Raw genomic sequence first — 13423 nt, forward strand, 5'->3', positions numbered from 1 at the left:
GGGGAGGGGACTTTCTCAGTTTGTCATTTCTTTTGGAGCGGCAAGGGGTTTTATTGTTTAAGAAACAGTTTTTTTCCACTTTTCTCCAAGGAGATATTTTCTCCCAGACCGGCTGGGGGGAAGGGCCGATTGAATCTGCTTTCCTAGAGGAACCTCTTTGGGGGTTCTCTCCCAAATTTGCCCTGAACCAGGACACCTGCTACAGCTCCTTTTGCTATCCAGAGGGGGCACTGGGATCGGCTGCCCCTGAGGGTTTGTAAAAGAAGCCCTGTATCCATTCCTTCTGCCAAGCCCATCCACCATTGTTCTTGTGGGGAAAGGATAGCTCAAACTCGTTCCACAGGGTCCCCTGCAGCCGAGGGGGAGTAATCGCATCTGCCCTGCCTGGCTGGGAGCCTGCCAGTGCCCCTGCCAACTGTTAAAGTAACTACACTAAAAGGGAAATTGCCTGCAGTTGAGAAGGCTGCCACAGTGTTTCTGGTTTTGGTTGTTTTATTACCATTGTTGTTGTTTGTTTGTCTTGTTATACATACACACACTAGCACAGAACTGTTTTTCCTTTCCTCCTATCTTTGCCTGAAAGCCCCCTTAATTTCAAAATTATAGTAATTCGGAGGGAAGGGAGTAATTTTCCATTCCAAGGGAGGCCCTACCTTCCTTAGCAGACAGCTGTCTTTCAAACCGAGACACAGGACTTCCAGGAAAATATATGGGAAAAGGAATAGCAGTTCTTTTCTAGAATAGACAGACCAACAACAACCCCAATAACAGACTTTTCCCACCTGTTAAGCAATTTCCCCTTTGGTGTAGTTACGACCACAACCATTAGGGGACACTGGTGCCACCTGGCAAGGCAAAGGGACTGTAGTGACTCCCCTGTGGCTTCAGGGGGCACTGTTGGCTCAGGCGAGGCAGAGACACTTCAGAGGACGCTCCAATGAGAGCCCTAAGTCTCACCAGGGGTTAATGGCAGCCTTGGAAAGAGAAAGAAGGTGCGGAGTTTGGTTTACCTGGGCAGTCATGTACGGTGCAGATATCCTGACAATGGTGGCCGCCGAGGTTCCACTCCAGCAGCTAGGACCTTCTCTCTGGAGAGAGGGAGGAGGTAGGGGGCCTGGTTTCCCCAAAACATCCACACAGATGGTGAGGGTCTCCCAACAATGGCGGGTGCTGAAAAGTCCCAGTCAACCAGCAGCTCCTGCAAGCAGCAGGCTTACCAGTGGGCAGCATGGAGAATTCTGCAGCAACATTGAGCCCCTGAGCAGACGTCCAGCACCCAAAACCAGAACCCTCTCCCCTCCAAGCAGGACAAAAACTGCCTACTCCCAGCTAAGAACTGCCAAACCCCTGTTCCTCCCCCCTCCCCTGAAACCATTTCAGCAGTATGTTAAGGTACTTGACTGCTCCTGTTGTCTCTTAATCGCTGTGGATTCACCTAGAAAGCTGCCCCCAGCATCTACCAGACAACAAATGTGAAGAAATTCCCTGAGAAACCAAACCCAGAACATACTGTTATCTTGGTTGTTGCTGTTTTGCTTTTTATACACTGTTATTTTTTCACTTATATCTTCTCGTATTCATCTCTCCTTATTGGTGTAAAAGGGAGTGGTTAAAAATAAAGGGGAATTAGCTCATTTTGGATTCTCCACCCTGAATAATTGTCTTAAAAAAAGACATCCACCAGCTGGTTATTCTGTTGTTTTCCAGTGGCTCAACACTTGAGTACATGAACATCTGTGTCAGGTACCTTCACAACCAGGTTCTCCACCTGAGCAGCAATATCTTGCCACACTGCAGTAGACCGGGTGGGCTTGCCTCTGCACTGCCAGTTATTCTGCTTTGATTGCTGCAGCCACCCCCACAGGGCATTTACGACCATCCATGAGTCAGTATAGAGACAAAATATTGCCCATTTCTCTTGTTCATCAGTGTCTAAAGCCAGCTGGATGACTTTCACCTCTGCAAACGGACTCAATTCACTTTTGATTTGTGGAAAGGAAAAAAAACTCCACAATTTTGTAAAAGTTGTAAAGCCGGTATGTTTATTACAGCGCTGGGTGCATGTGGGGATCATTGTCCCCCTAAAGGACATGTGCACCCCTAAGAACTCCAGATCCTTTTTTGTCTTCCTTACTAATCCATATCCATAGAATTTCACATTAGGTTCATACATATTCATTTTACTGCTTTCAAGTTACACTTGCAGCTAGTTACCCTTGCAGCTAGTTTTTTATCAGAAAGTACAGAAAGAACTCCTGGGTCACCCTGTCCTGTCTCCTGCAGCTTCTCCATCTGTTTCAGAGTTCAAGGGGCCCCCCTCTTATCGCTGTTCTTTGGCTGAAGCAGTTTCTTCGAGCATAGGTTTTTTTGCGAGAACAGGCAGTCAGACCAAACAGCTATGTTTGCAAGCTACAGATTTAATTCAAAGATGTACATTTTACCTAAATCCAAAATGGATTTCTACTCTGGAAAATTCCACTCTGTCTCACCTTCCTCTTCAGCAGTTTCTGCAATTTGTTGTGGGGGACTCTATAGAGCTACCTCCCATCTCCAATGCTTTCCTACAATATGGCAGGGCACATTAGTAAACAAGGCATATTGCTTATTATTTTCTGGTAATTTATTCTCCAATGATACCTCAACAGAATGTTACCAAAACTTTGGTAAAAATAAAAAACCCCTTTAACACCAATGTAGCATTAAGAAGCAGGCATTCTTTATTCAGCCAGATGCATGAGGGTATAGCTCCTCCTAAATAACATGCAAACTAAGTACAGGAAAGTTTCTGTTTATATACTGTATTTTACATACAAATTCATTGTGTGATAGATGAGTAATGTGATGGTTGACTTTCACAATTAAAAGGCAAATATGATGCATATATGTTAGGCGAAGTTTTATAGACTTATGTTTCACCCTCCCCCCTTGCATTGTTATCAGGGGGTAGCCTGGGTTTGGGACATTTGGGAGGGTGGGTTTGTTACTATGGCAACATCTGACCTCCAATCAAGATTTAAGGAAGTAAACTTCACCACTGGACAGCGAAGAAGGAGTTGATGGACAGAACTTTGGGAGGAGCTAAAGGGTTAAAAGGCTAAACCTCCATTGTGTGGATGAGCACATGGTGGGAAAAATCCTTTGCTCCTGGCACCGTAATATTTTCTCTATTCAGTCTTCTGTTGTATTTTCGATAAGGTTTTAATAAACCTTTTACATTTTTAAAAAGTGAGTATCATTTCTCACAATTGATTGTCCCAGAATAAACATACATACGATAATTATTTCACCAAAATTATTAACATATTTTCCCTCCCCTTTACTCATGCATTCTTCTGTCCTGGGGGCCTCTTTGGTGGTCCCTAGTAGTCAAGGACCCCAAAGTTATAGTTGACTGACTGTGAACTGCTGAAGTTGGCAGAAACTGAGGCTGGTTGCCTGTAGCTATGATATTTTTTGAAAAATCCCTTTGCTAGGATTTTTCTCCTGAGAAGCTGAAAGGCCTCAGGAACAAAATGTAAACAATAATTATCTGCTGCTGTGGAATGCAACAGGTGGATCTTTGATTGGTCTTATGTGGTTGTTTTTAATTAATGGCCAATCAAAGTCCAGCTGTCCAGACTGTCTCGGTCAGTCACAGGATTTTGTTATCATTCCATTCTCTGCTTTCCTTGCTAGCCTTCTGATGAAATCCTTTCTTCTATTCTTTTAGTATAGTTTTTATATAATATATATCATAAAATAATAAATCAAGCCTTCTGAAACATAGAGTCAACATTCTCGTCTCTTCCCTCATCCTGAGACCCCTGTGAACACCACCACAGTTGCCTTCCAGTTCTCCTTACACAATGGCCACTTTGCAGTTCCATGGGCAACATCCCCCCCTTTGAGGCTTGTGAAGCTTGTTTTCTTTGCAAGCCTTCATAAGTGTGAGAAAAGACTGCTCACTTATAAAATTTCAAAGGTTTATTAAACCTTAACAAAAAAATACAGCAAAAGGACTAAATAAGGAAAAATTACAGCGCTGGGAGCCCCCGTGATTATCAGCCATGTGCTCCTCTTCAAAATGGATGCTCCGCCTTTTATACCTCTCGCCCCTCCTAAAGTCTTGTCAGTCAACTCCTTCCTTGCCATCTAGTGATGGAGATCACTGTCTTACATGTTGATTGGAGGTCAGGTATTACTATAGTAACAAGCCAACCCTCCCCAAATGCCCCGACTACCAAGGCCATCCCATGATAACAATGAAAGGGGGAGGACATATTACAGTAACATAACTATACATCTACAAAACTTCTCTTAACATTCATATAATGTTCACTCCTTAACTGTGAGTGCCAACCATCTCATTACTCATCTATAACAATAAGCCTCACTTTGCCTTTTACTAACATCACATAAGTTCCTTGCATTGCATTAGTAATCATATTTTTATGCAGCTTAAAGCATGTATCATAATCGCAATTATTATTATGATCACAATTATACTTTGCAAAGGGGAGGCCAACCAACCAGTCAGAGAAAATCCAAATCCTTTACATATTTTAACCAGTTACTTTCTAATCCTCCCCTTAATTCTCTGCTAGATGCAGCAACCAATTTTATCCTATCTGATCATCCAATTTAGCAGTCACATTCAGAATGTGCACACAAGTCTTGTTAAAATTCAAGTATCCACATACTCCATGTTCATGTAACAGCAATAGATCTAAAGCAAATCTGTTTTGTAAGATCATTTTAGTCATGGCTTGCAATTGTTCATTTATTTAATTGAATCCCAAGCTGCATTTGCTAAAGTTTTCAGAGTTAAATTGCGTATGGCTTATCTCTTTCAGAAGGTAGATATTTGTGTAGTAAAGATGGATTCTAAAATCCATCCTACTATGGTTCCTGTACTGGGATGTTTCCAAGTTTCATCACGCTTAACTTTTCCCCATAGGTTCCCAGTGGTAACTCCTTCCACAAGAGACATAACATTAGTACTCTCAGTGTCCATTGCACTCTTGATTCTCCTAAGGGCAAATATGTGATCTAAATTCCTTTACTTCCTATCCATACTGTGGGTCCTAATGATTTTACTGTGTCCTGCTGACAGTCTATCCTTCTCCAAGTCTCACTGTTTATTAGGTGAGACTAGGTGTCATTAAGAAAGGTAGAATAACTTCTACTAACACATCCCAACATTAGAGCCTGGGCCACGGTCATGAGCCGCTGTACCTCAGGATTCCTACTAGTACAAGTGTATATTTGAGTGCAATTCCATTTTTCCTTTGTCCTTGGATCTTTTTGCCTTGACTTTATTAAATCAGGATATTTTATACTGATAAATAAGGGGTCTTCTTGACACCAGAGTGATTTTTGCTTTTATATTTTCTTCATATATATTTATAGCTCTGTAGACTATTGTTGTACAGTTATATAGTTCCTAGCTAGCTCTAGCACTTTTCCTCCCCTGATAGGTAGAAAGACAAAACACATTCCAAAGGCTCTGAGCCCTGGGAGTCCAAGGCTCCTATCCTATCTTGGTTCTTCCTGGGAGCCAAGAACAAGCTACCCTCCCAAGACACTTTCTCATAAACAAAGTACAGCTAGTACCAAAAGGGGGCTTCAGAAAAGGGCTGAACCAGAAGGGGGAATTACATCATCACTTGTGCTTCTAATTGGGAATTGTCAATTGTGCTAATTTGTTAAACTTATAAAACTGTATTCATCCTATGTGGGTTTGGGATCTTTCCATATCTGCCCCTGGAGGCCTCCAATAAAGACCAGCTTTTATACTACCTATTATGTGAATATTGTCTTGAAAGTGTGTTGCTTTATTTCTAGATCTTTAAAGCATCATTCTGGGACGCCTTGACTACTTTCCCAATCTAGACACCAATGAACTGGCTGTGTGGGAATCCAGGGCACAGGGAATATTTCTCTGTCTGCTCTGAGGGGTTCTGATCCCCAGAGAAACACTGCCTTTAACCTTTGCCCATGGAGAGGACTTCCACAACTTTGAGATAGACTAGAATCTACCAAAGTGTGAAATAGATAATAGAGAGTAGTATAGTATGTCACTTGGGTGAGAAATTTAGGTTTTGGGATTTTTAGTATGGTGTAGATAGGAAGCAAGATGGAGGAATTTGGGTGTAGTCCCTGTCTTTTTCTTCTTCTTCATCTACTCAATTTTCTGCAGTGTTGGTGGCACAGGGTGATTGGTCAAAGAAAGCACAGTGCAGAGGTTATGTGGACAGTCAAGGGATGAGTTATTGGCAGATAAGTAGAAATAATGTACGTTTTAAGAGTTAATTGGATGAGACAACTTTAAAAGACCTTTAAACTGTACGTTTGGTGGCCATTTTCCAGCACGCTGAGCCTGGTGTGGACAGCGTGCAAAACTTTAGATAAGATAACAATAAACAAGAAGCTGAAGACCAAAAAAGTTCTGTGCGTCTCCTTTTTCCTGGCACAGAACTGCTACAGGAGGGTTTCCCCCATCCAGGGAGCCCCCAGAAGGGCCCAACGTAAAACAAACATCAATAACCGGTGCCTCAACATGGCTGGATATAGTCCCATTGTCCTCTTTGAGGGCTATTCCATATTTCTGGTATTTGACATCCCCAGTCTGTCAGCTGAGAGATATTTCCTGAGGTTATTTCCAGGTCTGGTTTTGAGATATTAAAATTCTCAACAGTATTGTTCTTATGTGTCCATGGTAAGGAATATTCTCCTTCCATGTCTGTCCAATTGGCATGGATGCCATTTCCTTCCCACACGTGTTCCAAAATTTTTGTCAAATTGCTGACTAAAGCTCCCCACAGAACTGAATTTTCTACAGAGGTGCGTGTTGGTTAACAAGCTGCTGTAGAGGTTACATTCTGTTATCTGCCAAAATCTATCCCTAACTTTAAGACCACATTCCCCTTCTGTCCTGGTTTAAGAGACAGGTGTATGCCCAGGAAGGTAGGAACCTTTCTGGAATGGAAAATACGACCCCCTTCTCTCCAAATTATTATAACTTTGAAATATGGGGCTTTCAGGCAAAGATACGGGAAAAGGAATAGCAGTTCTTTGCTAGAATATCTATATAACAAAGCAAACAAACAACAGCATCAACAACAAACAAAACCAGAAACAGAATAACAGCCTTCTCTCGGCCATCAAGCAACTTCCCCTTTGGTGTAGTTATGACCACAGCTGGCAGAGAGCACTGTTGGCTCCCAGCCAGGCAGGGCAGGTGTGATGATTCTTTCGCGCTGCAGGGGACGCAGTGCAGTGAGCACAGCAGCCTCTCCACTGGCAATGGCGGCTCGGGTGATGGGGTAGAGGGGAGATGGCTCCCCTTGCAAAACTCACAAGGAGCAGCCGGTCTCAGTGCCACTCTGGATGGCGAGCTGGACTGAAGCAGTAGCCTAGGAGCAGTGGGCTGGAAACAGCAGAGGCAAGCACACCTGGGGTGGTGTTATAGATGAGTAATGGGATGATTGGCTCTTGCAATTAATGGATGAATATTATGTGTATGTTAAGAGAAACTTTACTGATGTACAGTTATGTTATTGTGGCTTGTTATTTAGATGTCCTCTGTTGTCCCCATAGTCCCCTTTCCCTCCTCCCCCCCCGTATTGTTGCCACCAGACAGCCTGGCTTGTCCAGGACATGTAGAAAGAAGGCGTGTACATGTGCCCCTTGCATGGGGCAGTTGGGAATGGGAAAAATTTGTTGCTAGGGGGGCGCAGCATGATAACACCTGACCTCCAATCAGGTTGCAAGAAAGAAGCCTCCACCAATGAATGGCAAAGAAGAGTTGACTGACAGACTTTAGGTGGGGCCAAGGTTGCCTGATGCAACCCCCCCAGGGGCATAAAAGGCAGAGCAGCCATTTTGTAGACAAGCATGTGGCTGCCAGGTCATGAACTCCCAGTGGCACTGTCCTTTTTCCTTATTCAGTCCTTTGCTGTATTTTGTTAAAGTTTAATAAACCTTTGAAATTTTTAAAAGTGAGCATTGTTTCTCACAAATGGGGGTTTAGTCCAGGATATAGAAATCATGTCTCAGTGGCCCTGGGGGATTTCGGACAAGTGGCATGCCCCCACCGAGTTGGAGGCTTGAATGATTTCTGGGACCATTGGAGACTGCAGATTGACGCCCCAGAGACAACAAAAGACTGAATAACGAAAAAGAAGAGGGGGAAGAAGGGAAAAAAGCCCCTTGACAAAACTGCAGACGATCTGGAGGATTGTGAGGACTTGTGTGTGTGAGTGATACGGAGTCCGGGAGTGTGCTTGGTGTGTGTGTGAGACTTGGGAAAAAGGCATGGTCCTTGTAATTGATTTGGCCAGATTATTTGCTCTTGCACTAACCCAGCTTCAGGGGATACTGCATGGGATCCGTACCGGGGGTCTGTTGGAGCATAAGGACAATAGGACGATTGGGTATGGAGCCCTTAGTGGAGATGACTGCGAGCAAGGGGTGGAACTCAAAAACAACTGGAGACTCCAGGGTGAAAGTTACCGAATTTAGGGGGGGTGTTGGATTGAAGTTGAGAATTGCCAATTGGCGGGGATCGCGCTCGTACCAGGGCATGGAGGCACAGTGGCTCACTTGACCTGCTGGCACAAAGGACACCAGGGGCCGCAGGTCCACGTGGGGCAGCAGCACACAGTGTGCTCAGCGCGATAAGCTTCCAGTGCTGCTGGCATGACGGGGGAAGGCGGGGGGGGGGGGGGGGGGGGGGGGGGCAGGCAGCCGTTCTCGCAAAAAACCTATGCTCAAAGAAACTGCTTCAGCCAAAGAACAGCGATAAGAGGGGGGCCCCTTGAACTTTGAAACAGATGGAGAAGCTGCAGGAGACAGGACAGGGTGACCCAGGAGTTCTTTCTGTACTTTCTGATAAAAAACTAGCTGCAAGGGTAACTAGCTGCAAGTGTAACTTGAAAGCAGTAAAATGAATATGTATGAACCTAATGTGAAATTCTATGGATATGGATTAGTAAGGAAGACAAAAAAGGATCTGGAGTTCTTAGGGGTGCACATGTCCTTTAGGGGGACAATGATCCCCACATGCACCCAGCGCTGTAATAAACATACCGGCTTTACAACTTTTACAAAATTGTGGTTTTTTCCTTTCCGCAAATCAGGTGCGTGGAGTGTGATTGCACATGGCGCTGCCCGCAGTTAAGGGATCAACCCAGTAGTACGGGTGTCCCCAGACCATGCCAGAATGCTGCGGCTTCTCTGCAATCTGCCGGCATAAAGCTGAGTGATCGCAGGAAACCACATGAGTGCCTTTCAGCAGTTGCCAGTGCTAGTGCACTGGAAGGCACCGGAGTGCTGGATTGTGCCAGCTTCCCTGTGGTATCCGCCAGCAAAAAGCCACGGTGCTGCGAGAGGTCACGTGGGTGGCTTTCAGCAGTTGTCCATGCTTGCACCGGGGTGCAAAGCCGCAGCGGGTCCCCCACACACTAGCACAAAGAAAGCCAGGGCAGCAGGAGTCCACATAGGCAGTGTTCGGCATTTGCCCATGCACCTGCGGTGAACAGTGAAGCTGGGGCAGCCATCTCCGCGTGCTCAGGTTCAAGTGAAGTGCGCAAAAGGCAGCTCCCAGCCCACCCCTGTAACCTGTGCTGAGTGGCGGCCATGGCCCCGGTGGGAGGGGGTCGAGAAGGAGAGAGGGGGCAAGAGGAAAGAGAGGCACAGGCCTTGCCTATGGGGCTTCCCCCCATGCAAGTGGCTGTCTGCAAGTTTCCCGCTCCCAAGGCGACCTGCTAGGGCAGAGCTCATCCATGCTGAGAACATGCAGCGGTAGGCGGTGACGGTGGCCAGGGAGAGTGGGAGATGGTGTTAAGGATGCCACTGTGAGCCAAGAGGGGAGGAGCCAGCACTGGCAGTGAGTAGTGATGCCAGGGCAGCCCCCCCCCCCGCATGCTTGGGTGCAACAGAAGTGTGCAAAAAGCAGCTCCCGGCCCGCCATGGTCCCAAGTGCAGAGCAGCGGCCACGGCCCCAGTGGGGGGGGGGTGAGAGAAAGGCGAAGAGTGGGCCTCGCCCCTGGGACTTTCCCTCCCCGCAAGCGGCTGTGTGCAAGTTTCTTGCTCCCAAAGTGAGCTACTAAGGCAGAGCTTGTCCTTGCTGAGGCCATGCAATGGTAGGCAGGGACGGCGGTTGGGGAGAGCGGGAGACAGTGTTGACAATGACACTGTAGGCCAGAAAGGAGGGTGCTGGTGCCAGCAGTGGGTGGTGATGCTAGAGCAGAGGTAACTCTGTTAAGGCTTGTTCAGCCTCGCTCATCAGCCCCATTGTGAGGAGGACAGTGAGTCACTTAATCTCACTATTTCTCCAGACCTTGCCTAGTTGTTTGTTTTCCTTTGCTTTCTTCGAGGAAAGTAAGGTTTTTTCTTTCTTTCTCTCTTGTTCTTTCTTTTCTTTTTCTTCTCGCTGTTTCATTACGAGAGGCTGTTAGAAAGATGGGTCTAAGAGCAAGTAAAAAATCCCCAAGGGGAGGGAGAAATGAAAAGATACCCCTAAACAATCCCCTAAGAAGAAGACTAACCTGGTAAAGATGCAGCCCCAACAACAAAAGTGAAAATAAAGTTATGCAGTGTAGCAGCCACAGGGACTGCAAGGCCTCTCTGGCAGTCAGTTGCCTAAGATAAGAAATGTCTAGTCATGATGACTGGACCTAAGAAGCCCCTCATCCGCCTTCGGACCCTCGTTATCTCTCTGTAAGACCATAGGTCATATTCGCCTCAACCCTTACTATTGGACTGTTTCCCAAAACCCCTATACCCTATATAAACCCCTACTTCTGCGCTGTTCAGCAGAAGAGCTGTCACTGTCACCCTTCGCAGAAGCTGCCAATAAAGACACCTCTGTGGAACCTCATACAACCTTCTCCTCTCTCTCCCTGTGTCTGCCAAGGCACTTAGCAAGCAAAGAGCTGAAATCACTAAAGAGCTGAATTCACCAAAGAGCTGATCTCACTTAAGAGCTGAGCTGCTTGCTAAGATTGCCGGCGGCTGGGAGCGTACCTGAGGGACCTGGTCAGGTTGTGCTTAGTGGGACTTCGCTATTCAGACACCTATGGCAGCCGGGGTCGGACAGACCCCAAAAACCCTCCGCCATAATAAATTTGGCGCACCAAACTGCTTGCACCCTAGCACCGCAGAGAGTAGCGTTCTTCTTGAATCGTCACTGCCTCAGGTCCCTACAACCTTCTGAAGATAAGTTCTCTGTTATAGAAGAAGTTATCTTAAGAGGCGTCCAACGACCCTCCATATCGACATCTGGGATGAGATGCTGAGGAGTCGGACACGGCAGACCACCCACCAGCAGGTTTTGACCCACATTCAGCTGAAGAAGTGTAAGCTTTAAAACAGCCATTTTTGCACGCTTTTACCTTGGGTCCTTTTTTGGGATTTTTTTCTTTTTTTTCCTCTTTCTGCTGCTGGAGGGGAAAAGGGAATGGGATCAAAACATAGTAAATTAAAAGGATCCCAGAACGACAGAGACTTACATCTACAAATCCTAGAAATCCTATCCACTAACAGCTTGTCTTTCTCTAAAGGCAATCTCTCAAAAACTAACTTGAAAAAATTTATAAAATGGATTCTTTCCCAGTTTCCAGATACTAACACACACATTATCGCCCTAGATTCTTTTTGGGACACAGTAGGGACAAGAATATATTCTCGCCAAACTAATGAAGATTTTTCTGTAACTCGGTTTTTACCTCTTTTTCATTCTATAACCAAATGGGTCGAAAAGACAAATATAAAGAGCTCAATTTCTTTGCAACCTTACCCTGCTGAGGGCATTCCGACCTTATCTCTCCCACCAGAGACTCTCTTCAAATGCTAATATTGCAGATAACATTCCTTCCCTCTCAGTCTCTGAATCCTATCCTCCGCTTTCCCTGGGTCCAAACGCTGTCTCTGGGGCCCCTCCACCCTCAGGCCCCTTTCCTGGGACGGGGAACACCGAGTTTGCACCGCGCCCACCCACCCCCTCTGCACCCGCGGGGTCCGCAGGGCCTGCCGATCCTTCTGCTCTCCCCCCCGGACACGGCTAGAGCAGATTCCACTCCACCTATTGCGCAATACATGGCATGCTATTTGCGCCCTTCCCCCGGGCTACCTTCGGGTGTAACTGCGCCGGTTCCTATCAGGTTTGCTCCCCCTCACTCCAACATCTCCGTGCAGCCCACCGCAACCCCCCCCCACCCCTGCTGCCATGCCTCTCACTCCCCCCTTGTGTCTCCCCATCCCTGCTACCATTCCTGCCGCAACAGGCAGTCTTCTCCCTGCCTGCCTCCGCCTCGTCGTGCCTGCTTTGGCAGCGGCAGCCCCTGCCAATCCCACGGCCTCCTCTCCCCCGCTTTTCCCTTGCCCGCATTCCCAGGCTTTGCAACCACCCACCCACCCTCAGTGTTCCCCGAACGGCACCTCCGAGACCCCCCACGGTGGCACCTCACTTCCCCATGCGCCTCAGTCCTGTGCCGGCTGTGCCACCCGTGGCACTGCCATTGCCTCTCCACTGCTGCCTCCCTCTAGCCAAGCTCTGCCATGTGCCTCCTCACACTCTCTTCAGTTCCCTACACCCCTGCAAACTCTCGCTCCAACATGCCCAAAATAGCATACTGCACCACCTGCTCACTCTCACTCCACCACTAAGGACAGTAGTGACCACGAGTCCGATTCTGATACAGAGGACATTGATCCATGGGCTCTAATCAAAATGGAAGCGACCCGGGCATGGGGATTGGGAACTGGCTCAGAGAATTTCTGCCTTCCCAGTAATTTATATAAAGGGAAAAAGAGGTGGTGCCACCACTAAAACAATGTGGGAACCTAACACAAATAAATAACTTGTACAACTACGAAATATAGCCAAAGAACATGATAGAAGTTCACATATTTTTAGAAATTTCCTAGAAGCTATCTTCTTGGCACAGGTTTTAGTACCTCATGATGTTAAAAATATTGGCCACTGCCTTCTTTCCCCAGCAGAATATATGCTGTGGGAAAAGCATTAGAAAAGATAATGAAAAACATTATCAGACACCTATGCTACAGATGCTGATAGGCTAGATTTTACAGTCAAACAGCTAGCTGGAGAAGGGGACTTACAGAAACCCTCTGACCAAGCTAACATCTTACCTAAGGCAGCACTACAAGACTTGGCTATTACAGCAAAAACATCCTTACTTCTTACCCCAGATGATGTGGAGCCTTTCCATTCTGAGGAGACTGTAATCTGATCCTAAGACTCCTCCCATGGGACACCTGATAAAACCCCGGCCCCAGATCTGTATCCCCTCCCTGCTCTCCGGCCCTCTGGGGGCTCTGCTCGGGCCCCTGGGCCTCTGCCTCCTCCCCGCCCAGGCACAGGGTGTGTGGGGGGGAAATAAACTGGACTCTCATGCTAAACAACGAAGAAACTTGTCGC

At 46.7% G+C, this 13423-nt stretch overlaps 1 long non-coding RNA gene across 1 annotated transcript; it reads right to left on the reverse strand.

Annotated features, from left to right (window-relative positions):
* Positions 1–936: 936 nt before the first annotated feature.
* On the reverse strand, positions 937–13210 carry LOC139604864 (uncharacterized). Its single transcript, XR_011684127.1, has 3 exons — positions 13190–13210; positions 11376–11423; positions 937–1198 (listed from the first exon to the last, which is right to left on the reverse strand). It is a non-coding gene; the product is annotated as an uncharacterized lncRNA (long non-coding RNA).
* Between the last annotated feature and the right edge of the window lie 213 nt (positions 13211–13423).

The sequence above is a fragment of the Agelaius tricolor genome, unplaced genomic scaffold (assembly GCF_023055355.1).
Source record: "Agelaius tricolor isolate 1412-34295 unplaced genomic scaffold, bAgeTri1.0.p SCAF_56, whole genome shotgun sequence".
In the NCBI taxonomy this organism is placed as follows: Eukaryota; Metazoa; Chordata; class Aves; order Passeriformes; family Icteridae; genus Agelaius; species Agelaius tricolor.